Genomic DNA, 15,209 nt, shown 5'->3' with positions numbered 1-15,209 from the left:
TTTGGATTTTAATGTATTTATTTTTTAATATATTTAGTGTTTAACATATTTGAATTATTTCTATTAATATTACATGTTTATTGTATTTATTATAAAATTTTTAAGGTAAAAATTTTGTTTTTTTTTTATGAATTTTTGTTTTATCGGATATTCAATTACTCAAACCAAACCAATCCGTTTTTAATCGGTTTGGTTTGGTTCGAATACACAAAAAAAATTATAAATCTGAACCAAATTTAATTGATTCGATTCTAATTTTACTTTAAATTTGAACCAATTTGACTCGTGCTCATCCCTATGCATAGCTCGATGAAAATTTAAGCCATTTAAATGTATGTGGTGGATTTTTATTGTGATTATCGTTATGACATATGTATACATGATATGGCTATGGAATTTTGACAATATTTAATAATAAAAAATAGTGTTTGTTATGGTACGATGATAAATTCATACGTACCGATATATTTAAAATACGGATAAATAATAACAAGCCACGTAGAATTTATTTTCCACATCAGCATTTAATTTTTTTTAATCCTAATTTTATAATAACAAGCCACGTAGAATTCAATTAATCCTAATTTTATAATTTCAAATAATTTAAACAACAAAACAAAAATATATTAAAAAAACAAAAAATCAAAATTGTTCTTCATCCGTGTTAAACATATTAAAAAAATAAAAAACCAAAATTGTTCTTCATCTGGGTTCAGAAACCCTCTCGTTCACGCCTCTGAAGGTTTTAGTATTCCTCATCTTCTTCTCTCCTCTTCCTATCCTCTCTCGCTGTCTCTCTCTGCTCGATCTCTCTCATCTGTCTCACTGTGTGTCGCACGCAAGATCTCTCTCTCTCTCCTCTCTTGTCTCGCAATCGAGGTCATCGTCGCCTTCCTCCTGGTTCCAGAGAGCTCGCCTTCCTCCTAGTTCCGTCTTCCTCGTTGTCTTCTTTGCCGTCTTCCTCATTCTTCATCACTGTCGTCAGCTTCTCCCTTTCAATAATTCCCTCCTATGATTTCTGTGATTTGAATTATTATAGCATTGGTGTAATTTTTGTAATTAGGGTAATTTGGTTTGATGTATGTGATTTGATATTAGTTGTTGTTAATTTTGACGAATTGTTGAATTCTTAATGGATGCAGCGCTTTGAGATAGTTAATGGTGTCACTGAAGTTGAAGGAATAGCGGAGGAGAAAACTGTAGGTGCTGAAGAGGATGAAGGTACTAATTAAAAGATCATACCTTTTCTTTAAATAGCATTTCAATTCATTCACTGATAACATTTTGATTTGGTTTTGTAGAAAAAGGAGTACCTGCTTTTTGGCTCAATTCAATGAAAAACTATGAAGTGTTAGCTGAAGAGGTTAGTTGGTTCTATCAATAGTAACTCTTTTTTTTTAAATGTTTATTTTATGTCTTGCAAGTTAGTTACATGTGCAGTTTTCTGCTGTTTTCCTATTCTTATGTTTAACAAAATGAAAAATTTGCAAACTGCATTCTTTTACCTCGACTGAACAAGTAGAAAAATTATGCTTAGCAAATGCAACCAAATAGTGGCAATTCTTACAAGAGTGTTTCAATAGTAATCTAGTTTAAATAGCTTTTGTAATTCCAATTGTTTAATAAGAGTAATTAACTGTTGGAATTTCTGTACAAGATCTTGGTTAGCAGCTTGAATCCCAAATAAACTACAACAGCAGATAGATACATCAATCTATGGATCAGAAACTACAATAACTCATAACATTAAGATGGAATTGAAACTTACAAATTATAAGATGGAAGATTACATTTACCTGAAAAAACTATTCTAGAGTGTTGTCAGCTTCACAGGGCAAGACTCCTTTTAGTAGCTTCCATATTAGATAAAAAGATCTTTAATGCCTGCCTCCATTCTCCTTTTTATGTTGAAATACTCCAGATGTGCTCGTTCTAATGCTTGAAGTTCTTCGAGTTTCTGCCTCCGCATTTTCTCTGTCTTATGTTTTTCTTAATCTATCATGTCATGATCTTACACGAAGCATTTAATTTTAAGTTGTATTATATGTACTTATTCGAATGAGACGTGCGATTCAAAGAGACAGAATGAGTATACAAAATATTTCTCTTCGATAATTAGAAGAACATTACTTATTAACTAATTTTGCAACAGGGTAATGGTCCAATAGATTGAGATTTTAAAGATTGAAGTGAAGCCAGGATGGAGAAAAGGAACAAAGATAAAATTTGAGGGCAAGGGTGATGAGAAACCTGGATACCTCCCTGCTGATATAGTATTCATAATTGAAGAAAAGAAACACAATTTGTTTAGAAGAGAAGGCAATAATGACTTGGAAATATGTATTGAGATTCCTCTAGTAGATGCACTCACAGGGTGCTCTTTACCAATTCCTGTATTAGGAGGGGAGAAGTTGACTTTGTCATTTGAGAATACTGTTGTATACTGATAAACCACTATTTTATGGTTTATATTGTGCTTAATTGTATGGTTTTATAAATTCTTTACCCACTTATTCATATGATTGGCATGCATTTATATTTCCTTCCTAAAATTATTACATGATTGAATATTTGCTTCCTAAAGACTTTTAATTATGTATTTTGATTCTCCTTCATTCCATTAGATGCCGTGATCTGTGTGTTAAGTGTTTCAGGCTTTATAGGGCATGAATGACTTGGAGATTGGAAAGGAAGCTTGCAAAAATGGAAGGAACACAAGAAATTGAGGAGATGACTAGCGAGAAGTGATGCGGACACATGGCTCACGCGACCGCGCGACATAGAAGAAATTGCAGTGACGCGGACGCATGGCTCACGCGATCGCGTGGATTGGAACTGCACAAGTGACGCGGAGATGTGGACGACGCGCACGCGTGGCAAGGCAAAACGCCGAATGACGCATCCGCATGAATGACGCGATCGCGTGACATGCGCGATCTGCAGAATCTGTAGAATTCGCTGGGGGCGATTTTGGGCCCTGTTTTGACCCAATTTTCGGCCCAGAAAAGCAAACTAGAGCCAAGGAACATGCAGAAATGAAAACAACAATTCATTACAGATAATTCTCAGTTTTAGATCTAGTTTTACTCCTCCTCTAGGTTTTCTCTCTACACATTCATAGTTCTTAGAATTTTATTTTTATTGCTTTCGCATTGGGATATTGAGAAGTGTTATTACCTCAGCAAGGCTTCGTCATTCTAGTTTGTTTTCTTTACCTGTCTCTTACTCTTCCATGTCCTTTGTTTATTTAGAATTATTATTGAATTATTTTTAGAGTTTATTAATACAAGAACTATTTTTATTTTTAATTGACCCCTTTGATTATTGTTTATCATGTCTTTCTATATTTCCCTTTCCTATGTTATGAATTCTACATTCACAATGAGTGAGTAGTTCCATAACTTGGATGGGAGTTAATTGAAAGGAAGACCTTGAGTTGGAATGCTTAAAAAAAAATTGTAATTGGGTTTATTGTTGGTTTGCCCTCTAGTCACTGACACCAATCCTTTTCAATTGAGTGGATTGGAACTTGTGAATAGAAACAGCATTCCAACTTGCTTGACTTTCTCTTACCTAGTAAGGGATAAGTAAACAGAACAACCCTCAATTATCAATTAATCTTGAGAGTACTCCAACAAGAATAGGGCTTCCAACTAATCTACTCTCAACCAAGGCTTTTATTTAAAATTACACAAATTCTCTAATTTAATTTCCTGTTATTCAACTTAAACCATTTTTTTGAAAACATTTGATTAATAAAATAGCACACCTTTCTGCAATTCCTTGAGAAGACAACCTGAGGTTAAATACTTCGGTTATCAATTTCAAAGGGGTTTGTTACTTGTGACAACCAAAACGTTTGTAAGAAAGGACTTTTGTTGGTTTAGAAGCTATACCTGCAACGAGAATTTATCTGCGAATTTCTAGACCACGCAAAAGTTCTCTCTTCAAAATAGCGCCGTTGCCGGGGAATTGCAAACGTGTGCCTTATTATTGGTTATTGTAAGTATTTGCTTTTTGCTTGTTTATTTGTTTTTATTTTTACTTTTTCATAAATTAAGAGGTTATTGGTTTTTATTTAATTATTAAAAATTTTTCAAAAATTTGTTCTTCGTGTTCATCTTGATCTTCAAGTTGTTCTTAGTTGTTTTCTTCATTTTGATCTAAAAATTTTAAGTTTGGTGTCATTTTATTGTTTTTCTCTTTCCTCACTAAATTCAAAAATTCAAAATTTAAAACTCAAAATTTCAAATTTCAAATTTCAATTTCCAAAATTCAAATTAAAAAAAATTAAATTCAAATTTCAATTTTCAAAATTCAAATTTTAAATTTTAAATTTCAAATTTCAAAATTTCAAAATCTGAAATTTCAAAATTCATATCTTTTTCAAAATCTTATCTTATCTTATTTCAAAAAAATCAAATTTCAAAATTTAAATAACCTTTTAATTTAAAATTTATTTTTATTTTCGTTTTTAATTACTATTATGAGTTCCCACCCCTCTCGCTTTGAGTTTGGTTCCAATGTTGTTGCAAGGAATGGAAATTATAACAGGAACATGCATCAAGGTCAAAACAATCAGAGATGGAAGGAGCCACGAGGATCTGATCAACTCTTCCGGCAACAACACCTTCCACAGTACCACAGACAAAGACCATTCCACGATGCATACCAAAACAATAGTTATGGTGGACCCTTCCGTGACAACCAACATCCACCAAATTACTATAGTCAAGAGCCATTCCAGGGGGCATACCAAGATGATAGATATGATGGACCCCCATCATATGCCTATGAACCTCCTCAACACAACTTTGAACCACCACACTCACAATAGAACCACAAATAAACAAGCAAAAAAGGAGAATCTATACTTACAACAGAATCTATACTTACGTCGGGAAGGTAATCGATCGAACCATACATAGAACCACCCCCATTCCAACAGAATTACTCTCATAAACCACCACCTCCATATACACCATGTCCATATCCATCGACCCAAGAATCACAGGAGCGTCTCAAGGAAACAGTGAATAAATTTTATGAAACCCTTCACCAATTGAATCAAGCGATCAATCGATTACCTTCCCGACGTTCAGACACTCAAGGAATCCCCATGGCTTCATGTGGAGAATCTACTGAAGAACGCAACATAAAGGAGAAGCTAGAAACTCCAATGAACAGTGAGCAGCATGACTCTGTATTAGAACAATTGGAGGAAGCCGTGATCGTCGAAGAAGAAGAATTGGTTGAAGACTTAGGAGATGCTGAACCTCTATGGGAACCTGAAGTCATAGAACCTCCCTCCAAGAAGCTTGAAATTGATGTTGAGAAGGGTGTACAACCTCCAAGGCATATCATGGTTGAAGACTTTGAAGGGGATGATCAAGAGATGGATTCAATCATTGATAAATTCTTATCTACATTTGAATCCTCTCCCATTAGACTTGACATGGAGATTAAAGAAGAAGAAGTACAACCTCCCATGCCCTTGGAAAGCAGTGAAGAGGAGATTGAATTGGAAGAAAGCTACCAAAAGGAAGAGGTTGAAATTGAAGAAGCTTACAAGGAGGTGGAAGCTGTTAGAGAAGAGCACAAGGGAGTGGAGCTTGCAAGTTCATTAGAAACACCTCTCCTAAGGCCATTACCGTCCAAGACAACATTCAAGTGGGTAAAATTCCCATCCTTGACCTTTACTTTCCCACTTGAATATGGGCTACTAGAGACGGATGGTCAGCTTAGAGCTCTTTGTGGCATTAAGAGTAAGAGGAAGATGGTCAGAGGTAAGATTTGTCCCGCGAGGTTCATTATGGTTGGAAGCTTTAAGTTTAAACGCAAAGGTTGGTGTAGAGCTCAATTGAATGGGTCTGGGAAGTTGTTTGGACGCTTCAGTGAGAATTCTAAGGCTGAACCACCCAGATGGAATCATAATCAACTTGAAGACGGGTGTAGAAACAAGATTTGGGATCCAGGAATATATGAGGATCAATTTTGGGAGCTCAAAGCTTGTGAAGAACCCCATCAAAGCTTGAGGAATTTACTTAGTATTGATAGAGCTTATTGGAAGTCCAAGCATTGGTGAAAGTTTCAGGATGAGTTCAAGCACAAGCCGCCATGACAAAGAGCTCACCAAATGTCCAACTTAAGGACTTTAACTAAAAGTGCTAGGTGGGAGACAACCCACCATGGTATGATCGTCCCTTTTTTCAGTTTTAATTCTAGTCTGTTTTGTTTGATTTTGAGTTTTATTTTATTTTATTGAACTTGGAATTATTCATAACATCTGCATCAGCATCTGCATACTGCATTCTGCATTTTGTATTAAAAAAAAAAAAGCACGCACGCGACGCGGCAGCGTCGCTGACGCGTCCACGTCACAAGTGCATTAGGAGAAAAGAAAAGTGAACAGAGAGTCACGCGAGAGCGTGGCTGGAGGCGTGCCATTGGCACAAATTGATCCACGCGACCGCGTTGCTGACGCATTCGCGTCATTTGCGAAAAATGCCTCCCACGCGTCCGCGTCACCCACGCAAACGCGTGCCCTAAAAATCGACGTAAAAAGGGTGTTTGCCAGCAAGTTAGGATGGAATGGGGCTGGAACAGTGCTAGAAGCACAAGCCCTACCACGCGAACGCGTGATCCACGCGTCCGCATCGTTTTCCAAAAATGGCCATCCACGCGATCGCGTCAACCACGCGACCGCGTCACCCAAAAATTTGGCAAAAAGAGTTTCGAACAGAGAGTTGCGTGAACGCGAGGCTGCAGTCGCGCCAATCGCACAAATCAGGCCACGCGATCGCGTGACCCACGTGTCCGCGTCGCCTGCGCCGCACAACTCATCCAAATCAACGCCAATTATCTTCTCTTTTCTTTTCTAATCCTAATTTCTTCTATCTTTTCTTCTTTCTTTCTTACTTTATTTCTTTCACTTCTCATTCCTTTTCACCTTCATTCTATTTTACTTAATTTATTTGCATATTTCATTCATTGTATTTTAATTTAGTGCATATTTTTTCTTTTCTTTTCTAAATTCATTATTTTTCCTTTGGTGTTGATTTTCTTATTTAACTGTTGCATCTTCTCTTGAATTATTTTAGGTGCTTAGTGACTTGTTTTATTCTGGTTAGATAATATTATTTATATCAATGCCAATCTTTTATACCTGTATTACTTTTACATTGACATGAATTTATATTATCCCTCCTTACCCACACTCTCTTCCCTATTTTTGCAAATTTTTGCACTCTTGATTTGCCATGTACTTCTACTGTTTTCTCATTTGCATGTTGTAGCTACCATGTAATTGAGACCCTCATTATCTGGCATTAACCCAACTATATTTTATTTTATCTTTATTTCTGAGTTACTGTTCTTCTTTTTCTCTTCTTTCAGGTTGGCCACCGAAGACGGAAAAAGGGAGAAACTTCTATAAGGGGAGACAAACAAGTCCATCTGCACAATCCTTGAAGAAAAGCATCAGTTGGAACAACCCGTCCACCTACACATCTCAGCATGCACCGAAGACGGTGCAATCTTTAAGTGTGGGGAGGTCGATACCGATCTCCATGGGTTAGTTACTCTTCTATCTCAACACCAATGGTTTATTTCCCTTGTTAGTTGTTGCATTTGCATGTTTGATTGCATGATTATTTGATTTTGTGCATATTTTACCACTTGGTTGAAGAAATATTTTATTTTTCAAAAAAAAACTTTCAGAGCATTTCACTAATTTGAATAAAATTTAATGTTACACTTATTTGAAGAAATATTATACTGGAACATGGTTTAGAGCTCGAACACACAAAACCTGTGAGATTTTTGAGCCTATTTGAATTGGTTACATTTTACCAACAAATATTTTATTTTTGGTGTGTGTTTTTCTCTCTAAAATTGTGATCTTTGTCTTGCTTAATTCTATATTTCCATAGTTTGATGTATGCATACACTTACATGATTGAGGCTTTTGTTTCACTGAGCTTACATACCCATATGGCCTTACCCTTTCATTATTCTTTGCAAACCAATGTTGAGCCTATTATACCCCTTTGTTCTTTACTTTAGCACATCATTAACTCTAAGCGGAAAAAAATAATGTCCTTAATTTGAATCCTTGGTTAGCTTAGACTAGTGAGAGTGCTTATAATTTAAGTGTGAAGAAATTCAATTTGAAAATATTTGGTTTGAGAATTGAGTATGTTAGAATTTTCTGAAAATAAAAAAAAATGTTTAGGACATGATTCATGCATCCAATAATTTAATCATATGCATTGAGAAAAATAAAAAAAATAATAAAATAAAATAATAATAATAATATATATATAAAAAAAAGAAGTGAGAAAAAGAAAAGAAAAAAGAGCAATTAAGCAAAAAGGGGACAAAATACCCCAAAATAAGTGGTGAAAGCAATGCATATGTACTTTAGAATGCATGAATATGTGGAAAACATGGTTAATGGATAGTTAGATGTGGTATTATGATTACATGGATTGTCTTAAGTTAGGTGGAAAGTTTAAGTTAATTAAGGATTCAGATTTTAGTCCACTTGGCCAAATACAATCCTACCTTGACCCTAACCCCATTACAACCCTTAAAAGACCTCTTGATATGTGTATTTGTGCATTAAATTTATGTTTATTGTTAGATGAAGAGCAAGCCTTAGAAAGCAAGGTTAGTGGAGAATTGAGAGAATCGAACTTAAAACACTTGAGTGATTAGAGTGCATACACTCCCAGTGAGGGTTCGATGCTCGATTCTTTGTTCCCGGCTTTCATGAGCTATTTTCTTCTACAAGCCTATTTGTACTTCATTTTTATGATTTGAATTAGTGAAATCCAGTTCATATTTATTCTTGGAGAATTTATTTACTTTTAAACCAAGTAGGTAGAAACATTTTTTGCATGTAGTTGCATTCACATAGATAGGTTGCATTTCATACATTCTACCATTTCTCTTCACTTTTATAGCTTCTCTTGAGCTTAGCATGAGGACATGATAATGTTTAAGTGTGGGGAGGTTGATAAACCACTATTTTATAGTTTATCTTGTGCTCAATTGAGTGGATTTTATCAACTCTTTACCCACTTATTCATACTATTTGCATGAGTTTACATTCTCCTTCCTGATTTTGTGCTATGATTGAAAACATGTTTCTTTGATCTTAATTTAGCTAATTTTAATCCTCTCTTATTACCATTAGATGCCTTGATATGTGCGTTAAGTGATTTCAGAGATTACAGGGCAGGAATGGCTTGGAGGATGGAAAGGAAGCATGCAAAAGTGGAAGGAATACAAGAAGTTGAAGGAACTGCAAAGCTGTCCAGCCTGACCTCTTCGCACTAAAACAGCCATAACTTGAGCTACAAAGGTCCAAACGACGCGATTTTAGTTGCGTTGGAAAGCTAACGTCTGAAGCTTCGATTTGATATATAATATGCCATAGTTGCCCTAACACTAGGTGACGCGGATGCGCGCTCCACGCGGACACGTCGCAGTGACGAAAATCAGCGTGGCAGATTTCTTCTCCAGCGATTTCTGGCCTGTTTTCGACCTAGTTTTCGGCCCAGAAAACACAGATTAGAGGCTATAAAGTGGAGAAATCCATTCATTCATAATAACAAGCTCACAATACACAATTTTAGGATTTAGATATAGTTTTTAGAGTGAGAGGTTCTCTCCTCTCTCTTAGGATTAGGATTTAGGATTTCTTTGCTTTCAGGATTGTTTCTTTTTATCAGGTTCAATTTTTCTTTTATTTATTTTTCCAATTTAATTTATAAATATCCATGTTAGATTTGATTTCCTTTATTAATACAATTTGAGGTATTTCAGATTTATGATTTTTACTTAGCTTTTTATATTCTTGGCTTTAATTGATGAATTGATAAATTGGAGATCCTTGAGTTAGAAGACTCCAGAGTTAATTGGTGATTGACTCTCTGGCCACTAACACTAATCCTTCCCAAGGGAGAAGATTAGGACTTGTGAATAGAAATTGGCTCCTAACTTAATTTTCCTTTATTTAGTAAAGGATAACCAAGTAGAGCACAACCAATTACCATTACACTTGGAAAATCCAACAAGGATAGAACTTCCAATTAATCATTCTACCAGTCAAAGCTTTTTATTTAGATATATATATAAATCTCTTTTAATTTTTATTACTTCAATTTATAATTATATCTGTGCCCATTGCCCAAACTCTAAATTTCTCAGAAAATCCATAACCAATAATAACACACCTCCCTACAATTCTTTGAGAAGACGACCCGATGTTAAATACTTCGGTTATCAATTTCAAAGGGGTTTGTTACTTGTGACAACCAAAACGTTTGTAAGAAAGAACTTTTGTTGGTTTAGAAGCTATACCTGCAACGAGGATTTATCTGCGAATTTCTAGACCACGCAAAAGTTCTCTCTTCATATACCCTGGATATGTGAAGTTTATTGAAGGTCAAGGCATGTCAACCCCTTAAAAACAATGGAAAAAGAGGTGACTTCCATGTCAAGTTTCTAGTTGACTTTCCCAAAGAATTGAGTGATGAACAACGGCAAGAAACTTTTAAAATCTTAGAAAATTGTTGCTAATGATGACCATAGTTGTACATTTGTATATTTTGTATGCAGATATGAATGCATTTGCTATTAAAGACACAAATTTTTTTTTAATGATAGATATATAATTCATGACTCAATGTTGGCATTGGATTATTTCTCCATAAAAAATAGCTGATAATTACATATATTTGTGTATATAGTATCTATAACCAGTTAACCACTGTTTTATGAATATCTTACTAGACTTCGCTGTAAATTTCATTTTATTCTGCATTCTTGAATAAAAATGATAATTAATTTTTATTTTATTATTTTAAAAATTTTCCTTATATTAGAGAATCTTTTTCCTCCTACTTTATAAGTTCTTTAACTTTTTTGGAGGAACAATTCCATCCGCCTATAGCTTATTAGCTTTGAGGAAGATAGAATAGACATCAAACCTTCAATATTTATGAAAGAAAAAAAAAAGCTATAAAGAATATACATATACATTATATACACATTCTTTTTCGTTAGTTTTATTTTTATTTGGACCAAAGAGAGAGAAAGTTCAGTCACCTATATGATATGCCGTACAATATTCCTATATTAAGTATTAACAAGTACTTATGATCAAAATTTAATGTTCTACCACTATCTGTCATTATCCTTATTCTCACGGTTTTCATCGTGAGGAGTTTCGACAAAAACTTGTCCTTGGTCTCTAACATCTCTGAACATTGAAAAAAACGAGTTGAGACCCTCAGATGAAGCACCTCCTAAGATCCATAATAACATAGAACTGAATGAATTCATGGAACTGGGGTTTGGACCGCCTTCTGCTTGTTGAATGTCAGCTTGCCCAGGAATCTGCACGGGGTTGGCTACTCTGTCTTGATTGTTTTCTGGTTGTCCTGGAGGCTCAGCAACTCCTGCACTGTTCTGAGGCGCCGATGGATCAAACCCCAACCTGAACCCTACCCCTGAATTTGAATATGTGTTAGTTACTCCTTGGTTTCTTGTGTATATCAGCTACTTAAAACTGATATGTAAAAATCTATCATAATTATGTTACTCTCAAATGCTTCTCAATTTGCAAACGCCATGGAAGTTCTTCTACACGCTTCTCTAGTTTGTCCTTTGCTTTCTTAAGGGCCCCTGTTTCTCTTGCAGCCTGAATGCAATTACACAAATTATTAATCTCGAGATAAGATCAAATTATATAAAATTACAAATGAGACAGAATAGTTCAAACCATTTTGAGCATTCTAAGTTCCTTCCTAGCAACCCTTCTCCTCCAACCACACTAAGTAACAATTGCAGCCTTTTGCAACTTTTTATAATATGAAAATGTAATTTGCCGGCGCAAATTAACCTAAAGATATTGACAAAAAAGATCATTACAGCAAGGCAAATAAGAAAGTAGGAATTGAATCTTTCTATTTTCTTAACTAAAAGTTTATAACCTATGAAGTATGAATATAAAAAGCAAAACCTGGATATGAATTGCAGCCTTTGTTTGCTTTCTAAATCTAAATTCATCACGAGCCTTCATAGCCCTTAAACCTATCTGTATTATTATAGCAGACGATCGTACACTTAAGAAAGATTTCCTAGCAATGTATCCTTTGAAGTTCTTTTCTATTTTCAGAGCTGCTGCTTTACGACGCAACTGCTCATAGAGCTTCCGGGCCAATATTCCTATTTATCATTGAAAAGAACCAGATGAATCTATAAATTCAACAATAAAAACTTAACATAGCCAACCCATAATGAAAAGGAAATCTACTTTCGCAAAGTTCTAATGCGTCACAAATTCTAATTATAGTATCAACTATCCAGATAGGCCAAATAGAGGTGTTAGAGATGCAAGCTAGACATATGATTGCTTTCCACCATTAAGGTTCTAATTATTAGGAAGATAATAAGCATAAAGGAGACATCCTAAAGTTTGCCAATCTAGTATCAGTACTGAAAGATAAATGAACCTTATAAGGGATGTGTCTGTATAATATCCACTAAGGAAAAAAGCTTGTACTTACAAGGGACTGATTAAGGTTATGAACTACTAAACAAGTATATTAAGAGAGAATACAGGGTACCTCTCAAATTACATTGCAAACAGACTGCAGCTTGACGCAACTCTTTAAATTCCTTGCGTGCAATATGTGTACGTATTTGCCTCTGAAGGACTCTAGCTGCATTTCCAAGAACCTCTGCTCTTCTTGCATCCAACTCAGCCATTTGACCAGCTCTTACGAAAACTTTTGTCTTGCCTATCTGGTAAACCATCAAAAAAGCTGTATGACTTTGTATTTAATAAGATCCATTCATATGGATAGATTCCCTAGATGCAATAGGTATTACTTGTGCCATAAAAATTATAGCGACTTTTCAAAAGTTTAATAGTCATTTGAAGTTTAGGAAAATATAGACAAGTAACACAACCAATACTGTCACTTAAGTGTGCAAAATAGACAAAATTGTGTCTGTGTCACTGGGTTCCTACTTCTATATATTATTATAAAAGTGATGTGCCTGGGATAGTTTACATTTAATTATTGGTCAGTATATGTACGCAGAGTACCATGTGCTTTGGGGATTTAATTCCACTAAATAAAACAAAATCAGGCTTGGCTCCCAGATCCTAGTTTCTCAAATTGACCCTCCCTGATGTACCCTCATCAGCAAATTAAGTTATAGGAAATACCGAATCACCTGATAGTCTTTCATACCCATCTAATCCAATATCATTTGGCAAGCAACTTTATCATCATAGCTGATAAGAAAAAAGGTAGACCAATACAACAAATAGTGAAAAAATGTAACAAAGCAAGAGACAGGAGTTAAAATCATAGATGACACTGTAGAGTAACTTTTCTGAAATCATAGGAATACAACACATAAAAGACATTCTTGCATTTTGATATATATATAAGAGAGAAACTAGGAGGTTTAATTTACTTTCCATCTAGAACTTCAGGGGCAAGAACACCAAATTGGTTAAGAAACTCATAAAAAGTCCCTCTTGTAGGATATCCAGCACAGCTGATTCTAATTGCCTCAAGAACACCCTGAAAGCAACAATGACAAAATCATGAAATGTAAATCAAAGCCAAATATATTTCACTTCTTTTACACAATTGTATAATGAAACTGAAGACAAATAAGACCATGTTAATACTCACACCACAGCGCAATTGTTGGATGATATTGAGATTTTCAAAAATAGCAGGCTTGAGAACATTGTTTGTCACACATCTGATATAATGAGGCTCTGTTGAATTTAAGGTCTCCATCAAAGATTGAAGTTGTAACTGCATTTTTCAAAAAGTGTCATTCAGTAATTCTAATACATGAAAACAAAACGCCTAGATATACAACAGAGGAGTTTCATAGACTACGTGAAAATGAGGTATAAAGAGCACAGAAAGAGTTGTAAAAATTATTAATACCTTGAAACGAGATCCAATTGAAGAGAACTTTGAAGATTTTGAAGATTTCGATGGGAAAGGGGAACATATATTTTCTCAAAAAATAGAAAAAATAAGAATTCAACAATTTGCCAAAATTAACAACAAGAATTCAACAATTTGTCAAATTTAACAACTAATATCAAATCACATAAATCAAATCAAATGACCCTAATTACAAAAATCACACCAATGCTATAATAATTCAAATCACGGAAATCATAGGGAGGGAATTACCGGAAGAGAGGGGCTGACAACAGTGATGAAGAATGAGGAAGATGGCAAAGAAGATGGCGAGGAAGACGGAACCAGGAGGAAGGCGACGCTCTCTGGAACCAGAAGGAAGGCAACGCTCTCTAGAACGCACAAGATGGCGATGCTCTATGACGCGACGATGACCTCGATTGCGAGATAAGAGAGGAGAGAGGGAGAGATCTTGCGTGCGACGCACAGTGAGACAGATGAGAGAGATCGAGCAGAGAGAGACAGAGAGAGAGAGGATAGGAAGAGACGCTCTTTGGAACGCACAAGATGGCGATGCTCTGTGACGCGACGATGACCTCGATTGCGAGATAAGAGAGGAGAGAGGGAGAGATCTTGCGTGCGACGCACAGTGAGACAGATGAGAGAGATCGAGCAGAGAGAGACAGAGAGAGAGAGGATAGGAAGAGGAGAGAAGAAGATGAAGAATACTGAAACCTTCAGATGCGTGATTCAACGAGAGGATTTCTGAAGTCAGATGAAGAACAATTTTGATTTTTTATTTTTTTAATATATTTTTGTTTTGTTGTTTAAATTATTTGAAACTATAAATTTAGGATTAATTGAATTCTAAAATTTGATTAATTTAAAAGGATATTTTTGTCTAATCAAATAAAGTAAGGATGTTTAAGACTTTTTATAAAATTAAATTAAAAATATTTTTTTATTTTTATTTAATTAAAGGGGTGTATTAGTAAAAGTGGTGATTATAAAATTAAATAAAAAATATATTTTTATTTTTATTTAATTAAATAGGTGTATTAATAAAAGTGGTGATATAATATATATTTAAAAAAAATTAAATGCTGATGTAGAAAATAAATTCCACATAATTTATTATTACTTATCCATATTTTAAATATATCAGTACGTATGAATTTATTATCGTATTGTAACAAACACCTTTTATGTTTATCATTCTATCAGGCTATCACTGTC

At 34.7% G+C, this 15,209-nt stretch overlaps 2 long non-coding RNA genes across 2 annotated transcripts; both read right to left on the bottom strand.

The window, feature by feature from the left end:
* LOC110270312 lies at nt 10,986–13,315 on the bottom strand. Its single transcript, XR_002359713.1, has 4 exons — nt 13,255–13,315; nt 12,032–12,816; nt 11,792–11,911; nt 10,986–11,710 (listed from the first exon to the last, which is right to left on the bottom strand). It is a non-coding gene; the product is annotated as an uncharacterized LOC110270312 (long non-coding RNA).
* Nucleotides 13,493–14,048, bottom strand: LOC110269801. Its single transcript, XR_002358559.1, has 3 exons — nt 13,992–14,048; nt 13,725–13,853; nt 13,493–13,610 (listed from the first exon to the last, which is right to left on the bottom strand). It is a non-coding gene; the product is annotated as an uncharacterized LOC110269801 (long non-coding RNA).

The sequence above is a fragment of the Arachis ipaensis genome, chromosome B03, assembly GCF_000816755.2.
Source record: "Arachis ipaensis cultivar K30076 chromosome B03, Araip1.1, whole genome shotgun sequence".
NCBI lineage: Eukaryota > Viridiplantae > Streptophyta > Magnoliopsida > Fabales > Fabaceae > Arachis > Arachis ipaensis.
The sequence above is the reverse complement of the archived record's forward strand: the minus strand, read 5'-3'. Positions and strand labels throughout refer to the sequence as shown.